Source organism: Triticum aestivum, chromosome 2D (genome assembly GCF_018294505.1).
Source record: "Triticum aestivum cultivar Chinese Spring chromosome 2D, IWGSC CS RefSeq v2.1, whole genome shotgun sequence".
NCBI classification, from domain to species: domain Eukaryota; kingdom Viridiplantae; phylum Streptophyta; class Magnoliopsida; order Poales; family Poaceae; genus Triticum; species Triticum aestivum.
Genome location: NC_057799.1, coordinates 605,459,310 through 605,484,739, shown reverse-complemented (window position 1 = coordinate 605,484,739; position 25,430 = coordinate 605,459,310).

Genomic DNA, 25,430 nt, shown 5'->3' with positions numbered 1-25,430 from the left:
AGCTCCAATTCATCAATGTAATGTAGGCATGTATTTCGAATATAGTCATACGTGCTTATGAAAAACAACTTGCATGACATCTTTTGTCCTACCCTCCCGTGGCAGCGGGGTCCTATTGAAACTAAGGGATATTAAGGCCTCCTTTTAATAGAGTACCGGACCAAAGCATTAGCACTTAGTGAATACATCAACTCTTCAAACTACGGTCATCACCGGTAATGGTCCCGGTTATTGTCACTTCGGGGTTAACGGATCATAACACATAATAGGTGACTATAGACTTGCAAGATAGGATCAAGAACTCACATATATTCATGAAAACATAATAGGTTCAGATCTGAAATTATGGCACTCGGGCCCTAGTGACAAGCATTAAGCATAGCAAAGTCATAGCAACATCAATCTCAGAACATAGTGGATACTAGGGATCAAACCCTAACAAAACTAACTCGATTACATGGTAAATCTCATCCAACCCATCACCGTCCAGCAAGCCTATGATGGAATTACTCGCGCACGACGGTGAGCATCATGAAATTGGTGATGGAGGAAGGTTGATGATGACGATGGCGACGGATTCCCCACTCCGGAGCCCCGAACGGACTCCAGATCAGCCCTCCCGAGAGAGTTTAGGGCTTGGCGGTGGCTCTGTATCGTAAAACGCGATGAATCATTCTCTCTCATTTTTTTCTCCCCGAACGTGAATATATGGAGTTGGAGTTGAGGTCGGTGGAGCACCAGGGGGGCCACGAGGCAGGGGGTAGGCGCGCCCCCCACCCTCGTGGACAGGGTGTGGGCCCCCTGGCCTTGATTCTTTTGCCAGTATTTTTTATTAGTTCCAAAAATATTCTCCGTGAAGTTTCAGGTCATTCCGAGAACTCTTATTTCTGCACAAAAATAACACCATGGCGATTCTACTAAAAACAGCGTCAGTCCGGGTTAGTTCCATTCAAATCATGCAAGTTAGAGTCCAAAACAAGGACAAAAGTGTTTGGAAAAGTAGATACAATGGAGACGTATCAACTCCCCCAAGCTTAAACATTTGCTTGTCCTCAAGCAATTCAGTTGACAAACTGAAAGTGATAAAGAAAAACTTTTACAAACTCTGTTTGCTCTTGTTGTTGTAAATATGTAAAGCCAGCATTCAAGTTTTCAGCAAAGATTATGAACTAACCATATTCACAATAATAGTCTCATGTTTACTCATATCAATGGCATAATCAACTAGCGAGCAATAATAATAAACTCGGATGACAACACTTCTTCAAAACAATCATAATATGATATAACAAGATGGTATCTCGCTAGCCCTTTCTGAGACCGCAAAACATAAATGCAGAGCACCTCTGAAGATCAAGGGCTGACTAGACATTGTAATTCATGGTAAAAGAGATCCAGTCATAGTCATACCCAATATAAATTAATAGTAATGGACACAAATGACAGCGGTGCTCTCCAGCTGGTGCTTTTTAATAAGAGGATGATGACTCAACATAAAAGTAAATAGACAGGTCCTTCGCAGAGGGAAGCAGGGATTTGTAGAGGTGCCAGAGCTCGATTTTTTGAAATAGAGATAAATAATATTTTGAGCGGCATACTTTCATTGTCAACATAACAACCGAGAGATCTCGATATCTTCCATGCTACACACATTATAGGCGGTTCCCAAACAGAATGGTAAAGTTTATACTCCCCCTCCACCAACAAGCATCAATCGATGGCTTGCCCGAAACAACGGGTGCCTCCAACTAACAATAGTCCCGGGGGAGTTTTGTTTGCAATTATTTTGATTTGATTTGCTTAGAGCATTGGACTGGGCATCCCGGTGACCAACCATTTTCTCGTGAGTGAGGAGCGGAGTCCACTCCTCTTGAGAATAACCCGCCTAGCATGGGAGATACAGACAGCCCTAGTTGATACATGAGCTATTCGAGCACACAAAACAGAATTTCATTTGAAGGTTTAGAGTTTGGCACATACAAATTTACTTGGAACGACAGGTAGATACCGCATATAGAAAGGTATGGTGGACTCATATGGAATAACTTTGGGGTTTATGGAAGTGGATGCACAAGCAGTATTCCCGCTTAGTACAAGTGAAGGGTAGAAAAAGACTGGGAAGCGACCAACTAGAGAGCGACAACAGTCATGAACATGCATTAAAATTAATGAACATTGAGTGCAAGCATAAGTAGGATATAATCCACCATGAACATAAATATCGTGAAGCCTATGTTGATTTTGTTTCAACTACATGCGTGAACATGTGCCAAGTCAAGTCACTCGAATCGTTCAAAGGAGCATACCACCCTATCATACCACATCACAACCATTTTAATAGCATGTTGGCATGCAAGGTAAACCATTATAAACTCCTAGCTAATTAAGCATGGCATAAGCAACTATAATCTCTAATTGTCATTGCAAACATGTTCATTCTATTGGAAATATGCCCTAGAGGCAATAATAAAATGGTTATTGTTATATTTCCTTGTTCATGATAATTGTCTATTGTTCATGCTATAATTGTATTAACTGGAAACCGTAATACATGTGTGAATACATAGACCACAACATGTCCCTAGTAAGCCTCTAGTTGACTAGCTTGTTGATCAATAGATGGTTATGGTTTCCTGACCATGGACATTGGATGTCATTGATAACGGGATCACATCATTAGGAGAATGATGTGATGGACAAGACCCAATCCTAAGCATAGCACAAGATCGTGTAGTTCGTTTGCTAAGAGCTTTTCTAATGTCAAGTATCGTTTCCTTAGACCATGAGATTGTGCAACTCCCGGATACTGTAGGAATGCTTTGGGTGTACCAAACGTCACAACGTAACTGGGTGGCTATAAAGGTGCACTACAGGTATCTCCGAAAATGTCTGTTGGGTTGGCACGAATCGAGATTGGGATTTGTCACTCCGTATGACGGAGAGGTATCTTTGGGCCCACTCGGTAATGCATCATCATAATGAGCTCAATGTGACTAATGAGTTAGCCACGGGATCATGCGTTACAGAACGAGTAAACAGACTTGCCGGTAACGAGATTGAACGAGGTATTGGGATACCGACGATCGGATCTCGGGCAAGTAACATACCGATAGACAAAGGGAATTGTATACGAGATTGATTGAATCCCCGACATCGTGGTTCATCCGATGAGATCATCGTGGAACATGTGGGAGCCAATATGGGTATCCAGATCCCGCTATTGGTTATTGGCCGGAGAGGTGTCTCGGTCATGTCTGCATGGTTCCCGAACCCGTAGGGTCTACACACTTAAGGTTCGGTGACGCTAGAGTTGTTATGGGAAATAGTATGTGGTTACCAAAGGTTGTTCGGAGTCCTGGATGAGATCCCGGATATGACGAGGAGCTCCGGAATGGTCCGGAGGTGAAGATCGATATATTGGACAAAGGGTATTGGAGTGCGGAATTGTTCCGGGGGTACCAGGCTATGGCCAGCATGTCCGAAAGGGGTTTCGGAGGCCCCGGCAAGCGTTGGGGGCCTTATGGGCCAAGGGGAAGGGGCAAACCAGCCCACTAAGGGGCTGTGCGCCCCTCCCAACCCCTCTCACGTAACCAGGAGAGGTGGGGGCGCCCAAACCCATCTAGGGTTTCCCCTGGCCGCCGCCTCCTCCTCTAGATCCATCTAGAGGGGCCGGCCCCTTCTCCCCTTCCCCCTATATATAGTGAGGGGGTGGGAGGGCAGCCGTTACCCCTGGCCTGGCGCAGCCCTCTCCTCCTCCAACTCCTCCTGCTCCTCCGTAGTGCTTAGCGAAGCCCTGCCGGAGAACCACGAGCTCCATTGCCACCACGCCGTCGTGCTGCTGGAGTTCTCCCTCAACTTCTCCTCTCCCCTTGCTGGATCAAGAAGGAGGAGACGTCCCCGGGCTATACGTGTGTTGAACGCGGAGGCGCCGTCCGTTCGGCGCTAGATCGGATCTTCCGCGATTTGAATCGCCGCGAGTACGACTCCATCAACCGCGTTCTTGTAACGCTTCCGCTTAGCGATCTTCAAGGGTATGAAGATGCACTCCCTCTCTCTCGTTGCTAGCATCTCCTAGATTGATCTTGGTGACACGTAGGAAAATTTTGAATTATAGCTACGTTCCCCAACAGTGGCATCATGAGCTAGGTCTATGCGTAGATTCTATGCACGAGTAGAACACAAAGTAGTTGTGGGCGATGATTTGTTCAATTTGCTTACCGTTACTAGTCTTATCTTGATTCGGCGGCATTGTGGGATGAAGCGGCCCGGACCGACCTTACACGTACTCTTACGTGAGACAGGTTCCACCGACTGACATGCACTTGATGCATAAGGTGGCTAGCGGGTGTCTGTCTCTCCCACTTTAGTCGGATCGGATTCGATGAAGAGGGTCCTTATGAAGGGTAAATAGCAATTGGCATATCATCGTTGTGGCTTTTGCGTAGGTAAGAAACGTTCTTGCTAGAAACCCATAGCAGCCACGTAAAACATGCAACAACAATTAGAGGACGTCTAACTTGTTTTTGCAGGGTATGCTATGTGATGTGATATGGCCAAAAGGATGTGATGAATTATATATATGTGATGTATGAGATTGATCATGTTCTTGTAATAGGAATCACGACTTGTATGTCGATGAGTATGACAACCGGCAGGAGCCATCGGAGTTGTCTTAATTTATTGTATGACCTACGTGTCAATGAAAAACGTCATGTAATTACTTTACTTTATTGCTAACTGTTAGCCATAGTAGTAGAAGTAATAGTTGGCGAGAACTTCATGAAGACACGATGATGGAGATCATGATGATGGAGATCATGGTGTCATGCCGGTGACGAAGGTGATCATGCCGCGCCTTGAAGATGGAGATCAAAAGGCGCAAGATGATACTGGCCATATCATGTCACTTTATGATTTGCATGTGATGTTTGTCATGTTTACATCTTATTTTCTTAGAACGACGGTAGCATAAATAAGATGATCCCTCACTAAAATTTCAAGAGATGTGTTCCCCCTATCTGTGCACCGTTGCGAAGGTTCGTTGTTTCGAAGCACCACGTGATGATCGGGTGTGATAGATTCTAACGTTCGCATACAACGGGTGTAAGCCAGATTTACACATGCGAAACACTTAGGTTGACTGGACGAGACTAGCATGTACAGACATGGCCTCGGAACACAAGAGACCGAAAGGTCAAACATGAGTCGTATAGTAGATACGATCAACATGAAGATGTTCACCGATGATGACTAGTCCGTCTCACGTGATGATCGGACACGACCTAGTTGCCTCGGATCATGTATCACTTAGATGACTAGAGGGATGTCTATCTAAGTGGGAGTTCATTAAATAATCAGATGAACTTAATTATCATGAACATAGTCAAAAGGTCTTTGCAAATTATGTCATAGCTTACGTTTTGGTTCTACTGTTTAAGATATGTTCCTAGAGAAAATTTAGTTGAAAGTTGATAGTAGAAATTATGCGGACTGGGTCCGTAAACTGAGGATTATCCTCATTGCTGCGCAGAAGGCTTATGTCCTTAATGCACCGCTCGATGTGCTGAACCTCGAGCGTCGTCTGTGGATGTTGCGAACATCTGACATACACGTTTTGATGACTACGTGATAGTTCAGTGCGTAATGCTAACGGTCTAGAATTGAGGCGCCAAAGACGTTTTTGAAACGTCGCAGAACATATGAGATGTTCCAAAGACTGAAATTGGGATTTCAGACTAGTGCCTACGTCAAGAGGTATGAGACCTCTGACAAGTTTCTTAAACCTACAAACTAAGGGAGAAAAGCTCAATCGTTGAGCATGTGCTCAGATTGTCTGAGTACTACAATCGCTTGAATCGAGTGGGAGTTAATCTTCCAGATGAGATAGTGATGGTTCTCCATAGTCACTGCCACCAAGCTACTAGAGCTTCGTGATGAACTATAACATATCAGGGACAGACATGATGATCCTTGAGCAACTCGCGATGTTTGACACCGTGAAAGTAGATATCAAGTAGCAGCATCAATTGTTGATGGTTAGTAAAACCACTAGTTTCAAGAAGGGCAAGGGAAAGAAGGGGTACTTGATGAAACGGCAAATCAGTTGCTGCTCTAGTGAAGAAACCCAAGGTTGAACCCAAACCCGAGACTAAGTGCTTCTGTAATGAGGGGAACGGTCACTGAAGCGGAACTACCCTAGATACTTGGTAGATGAGAAGGCAGGCAAGGCCGACAGAAGTATATTGGATATACATTATATTAATGTGTACTTTACTAGTACTCCTAGTAGCACCAGGGTATTAGATACCGGTTCGGTTGCTAAGTGTTGGTAACTCGAAATAAAAGGCTACGGAATAAACGGAGACTAGCTAAAGGTGAGATGACGATATGTGTTGGAAGTGCTTCCTAGGTTGATGTGATCAAGCATCGCATGCTCCCTCTACCATCGAGATTGGTGTTAAACCTAAATAATTGTTATTTGGTGTTTGCGTTGAGCATAGACATGATTGGATTATGTTTATCGCAATATGGTTATTCATTTAAGGAGAATAATGGTTACTCTGTTTATTTGAATAATACCTACAATGGTCTTGCACCTAAAATGAATGGTTTATTGAATCTCGATCGTAGTGATACACATGTTCATGCCAAAAGATATAAGATAGTAATGATAGTACCACATACTTGTGGCACTGCCATTTGACTCATAATTGTATAAAACGCATGAAGAAGCTCCATGTTGATGGATCTTTGGACTCACTCATTTTTGAAAAGATTGAGACATGCGAACCATGTCTATTGGTAGATATGCATGAAGAAACTCCATACAGATGGATCGTTTGGACTCGCTTGATTTTGAATCACTTGAGACATGCAACATACCACATGGGCAAGATGACTGAAAGGCCTCGTTTTCAGTAAGATGAAACAAGAGAGCAACTTGTTGGAAGTAATACATTTGATGTGTGCAGTCCAATGAGTGCTGAGGCACGCAGTGGATATCGTTATGTTCTTACTTCACAGATGATTTGAGTAGATGCTAAGAATATTTACTTGATGAAACACAAGTCTGAATTATTGAAAGGTTCAAGTAATTTCAGAGTGAAGTTGAAGATCGTCGTGACAAGAGGATAAAATGTCTGTGATATGATCATAGAGATGAATATCTGAGTTACGAGTTTGGCACACAATTAAGACATCGTGGAAATTGTTCCACAACTAATACCGCCTGGAACACCATAGTGTGATGGTGTGTCCAAACATCATAACTTCACCCCATTGGATATGGTGCATACCATGATGTCTCGTATCAAATTACCACTATCGTTTATGGGCTAGGCATTAGAGACAACCGCATTCACTTTAAATAGGGCACCACGCAATTCCGTTGAGACGACACCGTATGAACTATGGTTTAGAGAAACCTAATCTGTCGTTTCTTAAAAGTTTGGGGCTGCGACGCTTATGTGAAAAAGTTTCAGGCTGATAAGCTCGAACCCAAAGCGGATAAATGCATCTTCATAGAATACCCAAAACAGTTGGGTATACCTCCTATTTCAGATCCGGAAGCAAAGTGATTGTTTCTAGAAACAGGTCCTTTCTCGAGGAAAAGTTTCTCTCGAAAGAATTGAGTGGGAGGATGGTGGAGACTTGATGAGGTTATTGAACCGTCACTTCATCTAGTGTGTAGCAGGGCACAAGAAGTTGTTCCTGTGGCACCTACACCAATTGAAGTGGAAGCTTATGATAGTGATCATGAAACTTCAGATCAAGTCACTACCAAACCTTGTAGGACGACAAGGATGTGTACTACTTCAGAGTGGTATGTAATCCTGTCTTGGAAGTCATGTTGCTAGACAACAATGAACCTACGAGCTATGGAGAAACGATGGTGGGCCCAGATTCCGACGAATGGCTCGAGGCCATAAAATCCGAGAGAGGATCCATGTATAAAAACAAAGTATAGACTTTGGAAGAACTACTTGATGGTCGTAAGGCTGTTAGGTGCAGATGGATTTTAAAAGGAAGACGGACAATGATGGTAAGTGTCACCATTAAGAAAGCTCGACTTGTCGTTAAGATGTTTTCCGACAAGTTCAAGGAGTTGACTACGATGAGATTTTCTCACTCGTAGCGATGCTAAGAGTCTGTTGGAATTATATTAGCAGTTACTGCATTATTTATGAAATCTTGCAGATAGGATGTCAAAAACATTGTTTCCTCGATGATTTTCTTGAGGAAAGGTTGTATGTGATACAACCAGAAGGTTTTGTCAATCCTGAAAGATGCTAACAAGTATACAAAGCTCCAGCAATCCTTCTAAGGACTGGAGTAAGCATCACGGAGTTGGAATGTACGCTTTGATCAGATGATCAAAGATTTTGGGTTTATACAAAGTTTATGAGAAACTTGTATTTCCAAAGAAGTGAGTGGGAGCACTATAGATTTTTGATGAGTATATGTTGTTAACATATTGTTGATCAGAAATGATATAGAATTTCTGGAAAGCATACAGGGTTATTTGAAAAGTGTTTTTCAATGGAAAACCTGGATTAAGCTACTTGAACATTGAGCATCAAGATCTATAAGGATAGATCAAAAACGCTTAATAATACTTTCAAAATGAATACATACCGTAACAAGATTTTGAAGGAGTTCAAAATAGATCAACAAAGAAGGAGTTCTTGGCTGTGTTACAAGGTGTGAGTATTGAGTAAGACTCAAGACCTGACCACGGCAGAAGAGAGAGAAAGGACGAAGGTCGTCCCCTATGCTTTAGACGTAGGCTCTACAGTATGCTATGCTGTGTACCGCACCTGAAGTGTGCCTTGCCATGAATTAGTCAAGGGGTACAAGAGTGATCCAGGAATGGATCACATGACAGCGGTCGAACTTATCCTTAGTAACTAGTGGACTAAGGAATTTTCTCGATTATGGAGGTGGTAAAAGAGTTCGTCGTAAAGGGTTACGTCGATGCAAACTTTGACACTAATCCGGATGACTCTGAGTAGTAAACCGGATTCGTATAGTAGAGCAGTTATTTGGAATAGCTCCAAGTAGCGCGTGGTAGCTGCATCTACAAGATGACATAGAGATTTGTAAAGCACACACGGATGTGAAAGGTTCAGACCCGTTGACTAATAACCTCTCTCGCAAGCGAGATATGAACAAACCCCATGGGTGTTGGATTCATTACAATCACATAGTGATGTGAACTAGATTATTGACTCTAGTGCAAGTGGAAGACTGTTGGAAATATGCCCTAGAGGCAATAATAAAATGGCTATTATTATATTTCCTTGTTCATGATAATTGTCCATTGTTCATGCTATAATTGTATTAACTGGAAACCGTAATACATGTGTGAATACATAGACCACAACATGTCCCTACTAAGCCTCAAGTTGACTAGCTCGTTGATCAATAGATGGTTATGGTTTTCTGACCATGGACATTGGATGTCATTGATAACGGGATCACATCATTAGGAGAATGATGTGATGGACATGACCCAATCCTAAGCATAGCACAAGATCGTGTAGTTCGTTTGCTAAGAGCTTTTCTAATGTCAAGTATCGTTTCCTTAGACCATGAGATTGTGCAACTCTCGGATACTGTAGGAATGCTTTGGGTGTACCAAACGTCACAACGTAACTGGGTGGCTATAAAGGTGCACTACAGGTATCTCCGAAAGTGTCTGTTGGGTTGGCACGAATCGAGACTGGGATTTGTCACTCCGTATGACGGAGAGGTATCTCTGGGCCCACTCGGTAATGCATCATCATAATGAGCTCAATGTGACTAATGAGTTAGCCACGGGATCATGAGTTACGGAACGAGTAAAGAGACTTGCCGGTAACGAGATTGAACGAGGTATTGGGATACCGACGATCGAATCTCGGGCAAGTAACATACCGATAGACAAAGGGAATTGTATACGGGATTGATTGAATCCCCGACATCGTGGTTCATCCGATGAGATCATCGCGGAACATGTGGGAGCCAATATGGGTATCCAGATCCCGCTATTGGTTATTGGCCGGAGAGGTGTCTCGGTCATGTCTGCATGGTTCCCGAACCCGTAGGGTCTACACACTTAAGGTTCGGTGACGCTAGAGTTGTTATGGGAAATAGTATGTGGTTACTGAAGGTTGTTCGGAGTCCCGTATGAGATCCCGGACATGACGAGGAGCTCCGGAATGGTCCGGAGGTGAAGATCGGTATATTGGACGAAGGGTATTGGAGTCCGGAATTGTTCCGGGGGTACCAGGCTATGGCCAGCATGTCCGAAAGGGGTTTCGGAGGCCCCGGCAAGCATTGGGGGGGCCTTATGGACCAAGGGGAAGGGGCAAACCAGCCCACTAAGGGGCTGTGCGCCCCTCCCAACCCCTCTCACGTAACCAGGAGAGGTGGGGCGCCCAAACCCATCTAGGGTTTCCCCTGGCCGCCGCCTCCTCCTCTAGATCCATCTAGAGGGGCCGACCCCTTCTCCCCTTCCCCCTATATATAGTGAGGCGGTGGGAGGGCAGCCGTTACCCCTGGCCTGGCGCAGCCCTCTCCTCCTCCAACTCCTCCTGCTCCTCCGTAGTGCTTAGCGAAGCCCTGCCGGAGAACCACGAGCTCCATTGCCACCACGCCGTCGTGCTGCTGGAGTTCTCCCTCAACTTCTCCTCTCCCCTTGCTGGATCAAGAAGGAGGAGACGTCCCCGGGTTGTACGTGTGTTGAACGCGAAGGCGTCGTCCGTTCGGCGCTAGATCAGATCTTCCGTGATTTGAATCGCCGTGAGTACGACTCCATCAACCGCGTTCTTGTAACGCTTCCGCTTAGCGATCTTCAAGGTTATGAAGATGCACTCCCTCTCTCTCGTTGCTAGCATCTCCTAGATTGATCATGGTGACACGTAGGAAAATTTTGAATTATTGCTACGTTCCCCAACACATTCATAATAGGCTGAATCAGGAACGATGAACTAATCATATTTACAAAAACAGGAGAGGTCGAGCTCATACCAGCTTCTCTCATCTCAATCAGTCCATCATATATCGTCATTATTGCCTTTCATTTGCACGACCGAACGATGTGAATAATAATAATAGTGCACGTGCATTGGACTATGTTGTAATCTGCAGGCATCTGACACACAGGAGAAGACAAGATAATATGGGCTCTTGTTAAATCAACAATAATGCATATAAGAACCACTTCAACATTTTCATTATGGTCTTCTCCTCTCGACCCCCAAAGAACAAGAAAATAAATAAAACTATTTACACGGGAAAGCTCCCAACAAATAAAAGAAGAACAGGAAATCTTTTTGGGTTTTCTTTTAATTACTACTACTACAGGCATGGAAAGTAAACTAGCTAGAAGTTACAACTAATTTTTTTTTTCTTAAGGTTATTCAAACACACAAGAAGAAAGCGAGAAAAAGAAAATAACTAGCATGGATAGTACAATGAAAAAGTATGAGCACCGACTACTAGAATGAGTGTGTGAGCATGAATGTAATGTCGGTGAGAGATACGTACTCCCCCAAGCTTAGGCTTTTGGCCTAAGTTGGTCTAGGGCCATGGCTGGCCTGGCGGATATCCAAAGTTGTAGTTGGGGTTGTACTGTGATGCAGCAACTATTCCTCATGAGCTGCTGCTTGGAGGCGAGCTGTCTCCGTCCTCCTCTTATACTCGTTCGCCTCCTCCCTGGTTATAATAAATCTCCCTTTTGTCTGAAACTCAAAGAAAGTAGGAGCAGGGAGAGCAACATGGAAAATGCGGCGCCTATCAAACATTAGTCGGTACTGGAGAGGTTGTTCGTTCCTCTCAATAAACCGATGGCGAACCATAGCCTCATATCCTAGATAAGTGGGAGGCAATTCCATATCATTTTCATGTATGGGTATCCCAAGAAAATTAGCCACACGGGTTGCATAAATTCCACCAAACAAGTCTCCACTTAAACCATTATTATGCAACCTCCGTACAACAATGGCCCCCAAGTTATATTGTTTATCTCCTAAAACAACACTCTTGAGAACACTAAGATCAGGGACACACATGTGACATGCTTCATCCTTACCATTTATGCACCTACCTATGAAGAGAGCAAAATAATGTATAGCAGGAAAATGAATGCTCCCTATGGTAGCTTGTGTTATATCTCTAGATTCCCCCACTGTAATACTAGCAAGAAAATCTTTAAACTCAGATTTGCGAGGTTCACTAGCACTACCCCATTGTGGAAGTTTGCAAGCAGTATTAAAATCCTCTAAGTCCAGAGTATAAGATTTGCCATAGATATCAAATAGGACAGTGTGAGAATTACGTGAAGATGAAAATTTGAACCTTCTCACAAAGGAATCAGTTAGGTGATAATACTGAGAGCACTTATCTAGCATGAAGCCCTCGAGTTCAGCATTATGCACATATGCGTCAAATTCCTCCTTAATTCCTGCTCGGACCATGAAATTGTCTGACGACCATTCACAAGGCCACACTTGAGCTTCTCTTGGTAGTTCATGGTCCGGCTCGCGCATTGCGGGCCTGGGTCCTTGCTTCCTTGAAGAACCACCTTGGTATATTTTCATAAACATATTTCTTCCTCTGAAAAAATTCTGAAAATATTAGTAACTCAAAATAAAAGTGAACCAAACTCAACAAAATTGATAGCAACTACTCCCACAAGTACCTGACTATATCAAGCATTAGAACTACTTGGGACCATATAAATTTGACATGCAAGCTCAAGAACAGGTTCACCTAAGCAGCAAAAATTTGCAATGAATAAAGCACTAGAACAAAAACTAATTGGACCATTGGAGGAGTCACATACCGAAGAACAATCCCCCAAAGCAGTTTTATGAGTGAAGCTTTGAGCAAGGAGATCGAAAATCGCAGCAAGATGAGCTAGAACTCGTGCTTGAGCTGGTTGGTGATTTTTTTGGGAGGAAGAAGGAGTGTGTGGGATCTGGAATAAGTGGAGGGGGGCCACCAGGGGCCCACGAGGCAGGGGGCGCGCCCTGGACCCTCGTGGCCAGGTGCTTGCTCCCCCTGATGTGTTCTCAGTGCCAGATATTCTCAAATATTCCAAAAAATCATATTTCATTTTCGGGGCATTTGGAGAACTTTTATTTTTGGGGTATTTTTTATTACACGGATAATTCAGAAAATAGACAGAAAATACTATTTTTGCTTTATTTAATCTAAATAACATAAGGTAAAAGGAGGGTACAGAAGGTTGTGCTTTCTAACTTCATCCATCTCATGCTCATCAAAAGGAATCCACTAACAAGGTTGATCAAGTCTTGTTAACAAACTCATTCCGAATCGCAGAATAACACTAAGTTACCTCAACGGGGATATGCACATCCCCAACAATAAGAATATCATATTTCTTCTTGATAGTAGGAAGAGGAAATTCAAAACCTCCAATAATAATCGATGGAATTTTTCCAATAGAATTGATACTGTGGACTTGAGGTTGTTTCCTCGGAAAGTGTACCGTATGCTCATTACCATTAACATGAAAAGTGACATTGCCTTTCTTGCAGTCAATAACAGCCCCTGCAGTATTCAAAAAGGGTCTACCAAGGATAATCGACATACTATCGTCCTCGGGAATATCAAGAATAACAAAGTCCGTTAAAATAGTAATGTTTGCAACCACAACAGGCACATCCTCACAAATACCGACAAGTATAGCAGTTGATTTATTGCCCATTTGCAAAGATATTTCAGTAGGTGTCAACTTATTCAAATCAAGTCTATGACATAAAGAGAGAGGCATAACACTAACACCGGCTCCAAGATCACATAAAGCAGTTCTAACATAGTTTCTTTTAATGGAACATGGTATAGTAGGTACTCCTGGATCTCCTAGTTTCTTAGGTATTCCACCCTTAAAAGTATAATTAGCAAGCATGGTGGAAATTTCAGCTTTCTGTATCTTTCTCTTATTTGTAACAATATCCTTCATATACTTAGCATAAGGATTCATTTTAAGCATATCAGTAAAACGCATACGCAAAAAGATAGGTCCAATAATTTAAGCAAAGCGCTCAAAATCCTCATCATCCTTTTTCTTGGATGGTTTGGGAGGAAAGGGCATGGGTTTCTGAACCCATGGTTCTCTTTCTTTACCGTGCTTCCTAGCAACAAAGTCTCTCTTATCATAACATTGATTCTTTGATTGTGGGTTATCAAGATCAACAGCAGGTTCAATCTCTACATCATTTTCATTACTAGGTTGAGCATCAACATGAACATCATCATTAGCATTATCACTAGGTTCATGTTCATCACCAGATTGTGTTTCGGCGTCAGAAATAGAAATATCATTGGGATTCTCAGGTGTGTCTACAACAGGTTCACTAGAAGCATGCAAAAGTCCTATCATTTTTCTTTTTCTTCCTTTTAAAAGGACTAGGTGCATCAACATTAGTTCTCTGAGAATCTTGCTCCATTCTCTTAGGGTGGCCCTCAGGATACAAAAGTTCCTGAGTCATTTTACCCCCTCTGGTCATAACTCTAACAGCATTATCATTCTTCTTATTATTTAATTCATTGAGCAAATCATTTTGAGCTTTAAGCACTTGTTCTACTTGAGTGGTAACCATAGAAGCATGTTTACTAATGAGTTTAAGTTCACCTTTAACACTAGACATATAATCACTCAAGTGTTCAATCATATAAGCATTGCATTTCAATTGTCTACCAACATAAGCATTGAAGTTTTCTTGTTTAACAATAAAATCATCAAACTCATCTAAGCATTGGCTAGCAGACTTATAACGAGGAATATCACCTTCATCAAATCTATAGAGAGAATTTACCTTTACTACCTGTGTCGGGTTATCAAGACCATGTATTTCTTCAATAGGCGGCAAATTAAGACCATGTATTTCTTCAATAGGAGGTAAATTCTTAACATATTCAGCTTTAATACCCTTTTCTTTCATAGATTTCTTTGCCTCTTGCATATCGTTAGGACTGAGAAATAAAATACCCCTTTTCTTCGGAGTTGGCTTAGGAGTTGGTTCAGGAAGCGTCCAATTATGTTCATTAGTCAACATATTATTCAATAGCAATTCAGCTTGATCAGCTGTTCTTTCCCTGAAAACACAACCAGCACAACTATCTAGGTGGTCTCTGGAAGCATCGGTTAGTCCATTATAAAAGATATCAAGTATTTCATTTTTCTTGAGAGGATGATCGGGCAAAGCATTAAGTAATTGGAGAAGCCTCCCCCAAGCTTGTGGGAGACTCTCTTCTTCAATTTGCACAAAATTATATATTTCCCTTAAAGCAGCTTGTTTCTTATGAGCGGGGAAATATTTAGCAGAGAAGTAATAAATCATATCCTGGGGACTACGCACACAACCTGGATCAAGAGAATTAAACCATATCTTAGCATCACCCTTTAATGAGAATGGAAATAATTTAAGGATATAGTAGTAGCGAGTTTTCTCATCATTAGTGAACAAGGTGGCTATATCATTTAATTTAGTAAGATGTGCCACAATAGTTTCAGATTCATAGCCATAAAAAGGATCGAATTCAACCAAAGTAATTATCTCAGGATCAACAGAGAAATCATAATCCTTATCAGTAACGCAGATAGGTGAAGTAGCAAAAGCAGGGTCATATTTCATTCTAGCATTCAGAGATTTTTCTTTAAGCTTAGCTAATAATTTCTTAAGATCATATCTATCATTGCAAGCAAGAAAGTCTCTAGCAGTATCTTCATCCATAACATAACCCTCAAGCACAACAGGCAATTCATATCTAGGGGGAGAATCTTCATCATCACTTTCATCAATATTATCAATTTCAATAATTTCATTCTCTCTAGCCCTAGCAAGTTGTTCATCATGAAATTCACCTAGTGGCACAGTAGTATCAAGCATAGAAGTAGTTTCATCATAAGTATCATGCATAGCAGAAGTGGCATCATCAATAACATGCGACATATCAGAATTAATAGCAGAAGCAGGTTTAGGTGTCGCAAGCTTACTCAAAACAGAAGGTGAATCAAGTGCAGAGCTACATGGCAGTTCCTTACCTCCCCTCGTAGTTGAGGGATACATTTTGGTTTTCTCGTCTTTCAAGTTCCTCATAGTGATCAGCAGATATAGATCTAAAGTGACTTAAAGAATAGAGCTATGCTCCCTGGCAACGGCGCCAGTAAATAGTCTTGATAACCCACAAGTATAGGGGATCATAGCAGAAATTTAAAATTTTCTATGCATCACCAAGATCAATCTATGGAGTCATCTAGCAACGAGAGAGAGGAGTGCATCTACATACCCTTGTAGATCGCGAGCGGAAGCGTTCAAGAGAACGGGGTTGATGGAGTCGTACTCGTCGTGATCCAAATCACCGATGATCCTAGCGCCGAACGGACGGCACCTCTGCGTTCAACACACGTACGGTTGGGAGAGACGTCTCCTCCTTGTTGATCCAGCAAGGGGGGAGGAGAGGTTGATGGAGATCCAGCAGCACGACGGCGTGGTGGTGGAAGCAGCGGGGATCTCGGCAGGGCTTCGCCAAGCTCAGCGAGAGGGAGAGGTGTTACGGGGAAGAGGGAGGCGCCAGGGGCTTGGGTGCGCAGCCCTCCCTCCCCCCTATTTATATAGGGGCCCTGGGGGGGGCCCTGGCCCCTAGAGATCCAATCTCAAGGGGGGCGGCGGCCAAGGGGGAAACTTGCCCCCCAAGTCAGGTGGGGCGCCCCCCACCCCCAGGGTTTCCAACCCTAGGCGGAGGGGGAGGCCCATGGGGGGCGCACCAGCCCACCAGGGGCTGGTTCCCTTCCCACTTCAGCCCATGGGGCCCTCCGGGATAGGTGGCCCCACCCGGTGGACCACCGGGACCCTTCCGGTGGTCCCGGTACAACACCGGTGACCCCCGAAACTTTCCCGGTGGCAGAAACTGGACTTCCTATATACAAATCTTTACCTCTGGACCATTCCGGAACTCCTCGTGATGTCCGGGATCTCATCCGGGACTCCGAACAACTTTCGGGTTACCGCATACTAATATCTCTACAACCCTAGTGTCACCGAACCTTAAGTGTGTAGACCCTACGGGTTCGGGAGACACGCAGACATGACCGAGACGACTCTCCGGTCAATAACCAACAGCGGGATCTGGATACCCATGTTGGCTCCTACATGCTCCTCGATGATCTCATCGGATGAACCACGATGTCGAGGATTCAATCAATCCCGTATACAATTCCCTTTGTCTATCGGTATGTTACTTGCCCGAGATTCGATCGTCGGTATCCCCATACCTCGTTCAATCTCGTTACCGGCAAGTCTCTTTACTCGTTCCGTAACGCATGATCCCGTGACTAACTCATTAGTCACATTGAGCTCATTATGATGATGCATTACCGAGTGGGCCCAGAGATACCTCTCCGTCATACGGAGTTACAAATCCCAATCTCGATTCGTGCCAACCCAACAGACACTTTCGGAGATACCTGTAGTGTACCTTTATTGCCACCCAGTTACATTGTGACGTTTGGTACACCCAAAGCATTCCTACGGTATCCGGGAGTTGCACAATCTCATGGTCTAAGGAAACGATACTTGACATTAGAAAAGCTCTTAGCAAACGAACTACACGATCTTGTGCTATGCTTAGGATTGGGTCTTGTCCATCACATCATTCTCCTAATGATGTGATCCCGTTATCAATGACATCCAATGTCCATGGTCAGGAAACCATAACCATCTATTGATCAACAAGCTAGTGAACTAGAGGCTTACTAGGGACATGTTGTGGTCTATGTATTCACACATGTATTACGGTTTCCAGTTAATACAATTATAGCATGAACAATAGACAATTATCATGAACAAGGAAATACAATAATAACCATTTTATTATTGCCTCTAGGGCATATTTCCAACAGTCTCCCACTTGCACTAGAGTCAATAATCTAGTTCACATCACTATGTGATTGTAATGAATCCAACACCCGTGGTGTTTTATCATATCACGCTTGGGAGAGAGGTTATTAGTCAGCGGATCTGAACCTTTCAGATCCGTGTGTGCTTTACAAATCTCTATGTCTTGACCTAGACGTAGCTACCACATGCTATTTGGAGCTATTCCAAATAACTGCTCTACTATACGAATCCGGTTTACTACTCAGAGTCATCCGGATTGGTGTCAAAGTTTGCATCGACGTAACCCTTTACGACGAACTCTTTTACCACCTCCATAATCGAGAAAATTCCTTAGTCCACTAGTTACTAAGGATAAGTTCGACCGCTGTCATGTGATCCATTCCTGGATCACTCTTGTACCCCTTGACTAATTCATGGCAAGGTACACTTCAGGTGCGGTACACAGCATAGCATACTATAGAGCCTACGTCTAAAGCATAGGGGACGACCTTCGTCCTTGCTCTCTCTTCTGCCGTGGTCAGGTCTTGAGTCTTACTCAATACTCACACCTTGTAACACAGCCAAGAACTCCTTCTTTGCTGATCTATTTTGAACTCCTTCAAAATCTTGTCACGGTATGTATTCATTTGAAAGTACTATTAAGCGTTTTTGATCTATCCTTATAGATCTTGATGCTCAATGTTCAAGTAGCTTAATCCAGGTTTTCCATTGAAAAACACTTTTCAAATAACCATGTATGCTTTCCAGAAATTCTACATCATTTCTGATCAACAATATGTTAACAACATATACTCATCAAAAATTCTATAGTGCTCCCACTCACTTCTTTGGAAATACAAGTTTCTCATAAACTTTGTATAAACCCAAAATCTTTGATCATCTCATCAAAGCGTACATTCCATCTCTGAGATGCTTACTCCAGTCTTAGAAGGATTGCTGGAGCTTTGCATACTTGTTAGCATATTTCAGGATTGACAAAACCTTCTGGTTGTATCACATACAACCTTTCCTCAAGAAAATCGTCAAGGAAACAATGTTTTGACATCCTATCTGCAAGATTTCATAAATAATGCAGTAACTGCTAATATAATTCCAACAGACTCTTAGCATCACTACGAGTGAGAAAGTCTCATCGCAGTCAACTCCTTGAACTTGTCGGAAAACATCTTAACGACAAGTCGAGCTTTCTTAATGGTGACACTTACCATCATTGTCCCTCTTCCTTTTAAAATCCATCTGCACCCAACAGCCTTACGACCATCAAGTAGTCCTTCCAAAGTCTATACTTTGTTTTTATATATGGATCCTCTCTCGGATTTTATGGCCTCGAGCCATTCGTCGGAATCTGGGCCCACCATCGCTTCTCCATAGCTCGTAGGTTCATTGTTGTCTAGCAACATGACTTCCAAGACAGGATTACGTACCACTCTGAAGTAGTACACATCCTTGTCGTCCTACAAGGTTTGGTAGTGACTTGATCTGAAGTTTCATGATCACTATCATAAGCTTCCACTTCAATTGGTGTAGGTGCCACAGGAACAACTTCTTGTGCCCTGCTACACACTAGATGAAGTGACGGTTCAATAACCTCATCAAGTCTCCACCATCCTCCCACTCAATTCTTTTGAGAGAAACTTTCCTCGAGAAAGGACCCGATTCTAGAAACAATCACTTTTGCTTCCAGATCTGAAATAGGAGGTATACCCAACTGTTTTGGGTATTCTATGAAGATGCATTTATCTGCTTTGGGTTCGAGCTTATCAGCCTAAAACTTTTTCACATAAGCGTCGCAGCCCCAAACTTTTAAGAAACGACAGCTTAGGTTTCTCTAAACCATAGTTCATACGGTGTCGTCTCAACGGAATTGCGTGGTGCCCTATTTAAAGTGAATGCGGTTGTCTCTAATGCCTAGCCCATAAACGATAGTGGTAATTCGATAAGAGAAATCATGGTATGCACCATATCCAATAGGGTGTAGTTATGATGTTCGGACACACCATCACACTATGGTGTTCCAGGCGGTATCAGTTGTGAAACAATTTCCACAATGTCTTAATTGTGTGCCAAACTCGTAACTCAGATATTCATCTCTATGATCATATCACAAACATTTTATCCTCTTGTCACAACGATCTTCAACTTCACTCTGAAATTACTTGAACCTTTCAATAATTCAGACTTGTGTTTCATCAAGTAAATATACTCAACATCTACTCAAAACATCTGTGAAGTAAGAACATAACGATATCCACTGCATGCCTCAGCACTCATCGGACTGCACACATCAAAATGTATTACTTCCAACAAGTTGCTTTTTGTTCCATCTTACTGAAAACGAGGCCTTTCAGTCATCTTGCCCATGTGGTATGATTTGCATGTCTGAAGTGATTCAAAATCAAGTGAGTCCAAACGATCCATCTGTATGGACTTTCTTCATGCATATATACTAATAGACATGGTTCGCATGTCTCAATCTTTTCAAAAACGAGTGAGTCCAAAGATCCATCAACATGGAGCTTCTTCATGCGTTTTATACCAATATGACTCAAGTGGCAGTGCCACAAGTATGTGGTACTATCATTACTATCTTATATCTTTTGGCATGAACATGTGTATCACTACGATCGAGATTCAATAAACCATTCATTTTAGGTGCAAGACCATTGAAGGTATTATTCAAATAGACAGAGTAACCATTATTCTCCTTAAATGAATAACCGTATTGCGATAAACATAATCCAATCATGTCTATGCTCAACGCAAACACCAAATGACAATTATTTAGGTTTATCACCAATCTCGATGGTAGAGGGAGCATGCGATGCTTGATCACATCAACCTTGGAAGCACTTCCAACACATATCGTCATCTCACCTTTAGCTAGTCTCCGTTTATTCCGTGGCCTTTTATTTCGAGTTACCAACACTTAGCAACCGAACCGGTATCTAATACCCTGGTGCTACTAGGAGTACTAGCAAAGTACACATTAATATAATGTATATCCAATATACTTCTGTCGACCTTGCCTACCTTCTCATCTACCAAGTATCTAGGGTAGTTCTTCTTGAGTGACCGTTCCCCTCATTAAAGAAGCACTTAGTCTCGGGTTTGGGTTCAACCTTGGGTTTCTTCACTAGAGCAGCAACCGATTTGCCGTTTCATGAAGTATCCCTTCTTTCCCTTGCCCTTCTTGAAACTAGTGGTTTTACTAACCATCAACAATTGATGCTCCTACTTGATTTCTACTTTCGCGGTGTCAAACATCGCGAATAGCTCAAGGATCATCATATCTATCCCTGATATGTTATAGTTCATCACGAAGCTATAATAGCTTGGTGGCAGTGACTATGGAGAACCATCACTATCTCATCTGGAAGATTAACTCCCACTCGATTCAAGCGATTGTAGTACTCACACAATCTGAGCACATGCTCAACGATTGAGCTTTTCTCCCTTAGTTTGCAGGTTTAAGAAACTTGTCAGAGGTCTCATACCTCTTGACGTGGGCACTAGTCTGAAATCCCAATTTCAGTCTTTGGAACATCTCATATGTTCTGCGACGTTTCAAAAACGTCTTTGGCGCCTCAATTCTAAACCGTTAGCATTACGCACTGAACTATCACATAGTCATCAAAACGTGTATGTCAGATGTTCGCAACATCCACAGACGACGCTCGAGGTTCAGCACACCGAGCGGTACATTAAGGACATAAGCCTTCTGCGCAGCAATGAGGATAATCCTCAGTTTACGGACCCAGTACGCATAATTTCTACTATCAACTTTCAACTAAATTTTCTCTAGGAACATATCTTGAACAGTAGAACCAAAGCGTAAGCTATGACATAATTTGCAAAGACCTTTTGACTATGTTCATGATAATTAAGTTCATCTGATTATTTAATGAACTCCCACTTAGATAGACATCCCTCTAGTCATCTAAGTGATACATGATCCGAGTCAACTAGGCCGTGTCCGATCATCACGTGAGACGGACTAGTCATCACGTTGATCGTATCTACTATACGACTCATGTTCGACCTCTCGGTCTCTTGTGTTCCGAGGCCATGTCTGTACATGCTAGGCTCGTCAAGTCAACCTAAGTGTTTCGCATGTGTAAATCTGGCTTACACCCGTTGTATGCGAACGTTAGAATCTATCACACCCGATCATCACGTGGTGCTTCGAAACAATGAACCTTCGCAACGGTGCACAGTTAGGGGGAACACGTCTCTTGAAATTTTAGTGAGGGATCATCTTATTTATGCTACCGTCGTTCTAAGCAAATAAGATGTAAACATGACAAACATCACATGCAAATCATAAAGTGACATGATATGGCCAATATCATCTTGCGCCTTTGATCTCCATTTTCGAGGCGCGACATGATCACCTTCGTCACGGGCATGACACCATGATCTCCATCATCATGATCTCCATCATCGTGTCTTCATGAAGTTGTCTCGCCAACTATTACTTCTACTACTATGGCTAACGGTTAGCAATAAAGTAAAGTAATTACATGGCGTTTTCATTGACACGCAGGTCATACAATAAATTAAGACAACTCCTATGGCTCCTGCCGGTTGTCATACTCATCGACATGCAAGTCGTGATTCCTATTACAAGAACATGATCAATCTCATACATCACATATATAATTCATCACATCCTTTTGGCCATATCACATCACATAGCATACCCTGCAAAAACAAGTTAGACGTCCTCTAATTGTTGTTGCATGTTTTACGTGGCTGCTATGGGTTTCTAGCAAGAACGTTTCTTACCTACGCAAAAGCCACAACGGTGATATGCCAATTGCTATTTACCCTTCATAAGGACCCTCTTCATCGAATCCGGTCCGACTAAAGTGGGAGAGATAGACACCCGCTAGCCACCTTATGCATCAAGTGCATGTCAGTCGGTGGAACCTGTCTCACGTAAGTGTACGTGTAAGGTCGGTCCGGGCCGCTTCATCCCACAATGCCGCCGAATCAAGATAAGACTAGTAACGGTAAGCAAATTGAACAAATCATCGCCCACAACTACTTTGTGTTCTACTCGTGCATAGAATCTACGCATAGACCTAGCTCATGATGCCGCTGTTGGGGATTGTAGCAGAAATTTAAAATTTTCTACGCATCACCAAGATCAATCTATGGAGTCATCTAGCAACGAGAGAGAGGAGTGCATCTACATACCCTTGTAGATCGCGAGCGGAAGCGTTCAAGAGAACGGGGTTGATGGAGTCGTACTCGTCGTGATCCAAATCACCGATGATCCTAGCGCCGAACGGACGACACCTCCGCATTCAACACACGTACGGTTGGGAGAGACGTCTCCTCGTTCTTGATCCAGGAAGGGGGGAGGAGAGGTTGATGGAGATCCAGCAGCACGACGGCGTGGTGGTGGAAGCAGCGGGGATCTCGGCAGGGCTTCGCCAAGCTCAGCGAGAGGGAGAGGTGTTACGGGGAAGAGGGAGGCGCCAGGGGCTTGGGTGCGCAGCCCTCCCTCCCCCCTCTTTATATAGGGGCCCTGGGGGGGCGCCGGCCCCTAGAGATCCAATCTCAAGGGGGGGCGACGGCCAAGGGGGAAACATGCCCCCCAAGTCGGGTGGGGCGCCCCCCACCCCCAGGGTTTCCAACCCTAGGCGGAGGGGGAGGCCCATGGGGGGTGCACCAGCCCACCAGGGGCTGGTTCCCTTCCCACTTCAGCCCATGGGGCCCTCCGAGATAGGTGGCCCCACCCGATGGACCCCCGGGACCCTTCCGGTGGTCCCGGTACAATACCGGTGACCCCCGAAACTTTCCCGGTGGCAGAAACTGGACTTCCTATATACAAATCTTTACCTCCGGACCATTCCGAAACTCCTCGTGATGTCCGGGATCTCATCCGGGACTCCGAACAACTTTCGGGTTACCGCATACTAATATCTCTACAACCCTAGTGTCACCGAACCTTAAGTGTGTAGACCCTACGGGTTCGGGAGACACACAGACATGACCGAGACGACTCTCCGGTCAATAACCAACAGCGGGATCTGGATACCCATGTTGGCTCCTACATGCTCCTCGATGATCTCATCGGATGAACCACGATGTCGAGGATTCAATCAATCCCGTATACAATTCCCTTTGTCTATCGGTATGTTACTTGCCCGAGATTCGATCGTCGGTATCCCCATACCTCGTTCAATCTCGTTACCGGCAAGTCTCTTTACTCGTTCCGTAACGCATGATCCCGTGACTAACTCATTAGTCACATTGAGCTCATTATGATGATGCATTACCGAGTGGGCCCAGAGATACCTCTCCGTCATACGGAGTGACAAATCCAAATCTCGATTCGTGCCAACCCAACAGACACTTTCGAAGATACCTGTAGTGTACCTTTATTGCCACCCAGTTACGTTGTGACGTTTGGTACACCCAAAGCATTCCTACGGTATCCGGGAGTTGCACAATCTCATGGTCTAAGGAAACGATACTTGACATTAGAAAAGCTCTTAGCAAACGAACTACACGATCTTGTGCTATGCTTAGGATTGGGTCTTGTCCATCACATCATTCTCCTAATGATGTGATCCCGTTATCAATGACATCCAATGTCCATGGTCAGGAAACCATAACCATCTATTGATCAACGAGCTAGTCAACTAGAGGCTTACTAGGGACATGTTGTGGTCTATGTATTCACACATGTATTACGGTTTTCCAGTTAATACAATTATAGCATGAACAATAGACAATTATCATGAACAAGGAAATACAATAATAACCATTTTATTATTGCCTCTAGGGCATATTTCCAACAATTTGTTCACCCACCGTAATACTTATGCTCTTGAGAGAAGCCACTAGTGAAACCTATGGCCCCCGGGTCTATTCTCCATAATATTAATCTTCCAACACTTAGTTATTTCTATTGCCTTTTATTTTACTTTGCATCTTTATTTCTCTTTATCATAAAAATACCAAAAATATTATCTTATCATATCTATCAGATCTCACTCTCGTAAGTGACCGTGAAGGGATTGACAACCCCTTTATCGCATTGGTTGAGAGGTTCTTATTTGTTTGTGTAGGTGCGCGGGACTTGAGCGTGGTCTCCTACTGGATTGATACCTTGGTTCTCAAAAATTGAGGGAAATACTTACGCTACTTTACTGCATCACCCTTTCCTCTTCAAGGGAAAACCAGCGCAGTGCTCAAGAGGTAGCAAGAAGGATTTCTGGCCCGTTGCCGGGGAGTCTACGCAAAAGTCAATATACCAAGTACCCATCACAAACCCCTATCCCTCGCATTACATTATTTTCCATTTGCCTCTCGTTTTCCTCTCCCCCACTTCACCCTTGCCGTTTTATTCGCCCTCTCTTTTCCGTTCACCTCTTTTTTGCCTTCTTTGTCGTTATGGCTAGTCCTTTATCTACTCCTTTGTCCCCCGAGTTTGAAGTTCTTCACTTCAAACAAAAACAAGGAGAAAATTTAAAAGATGCTTGGTATAGATTGATAGAATCCTATCGT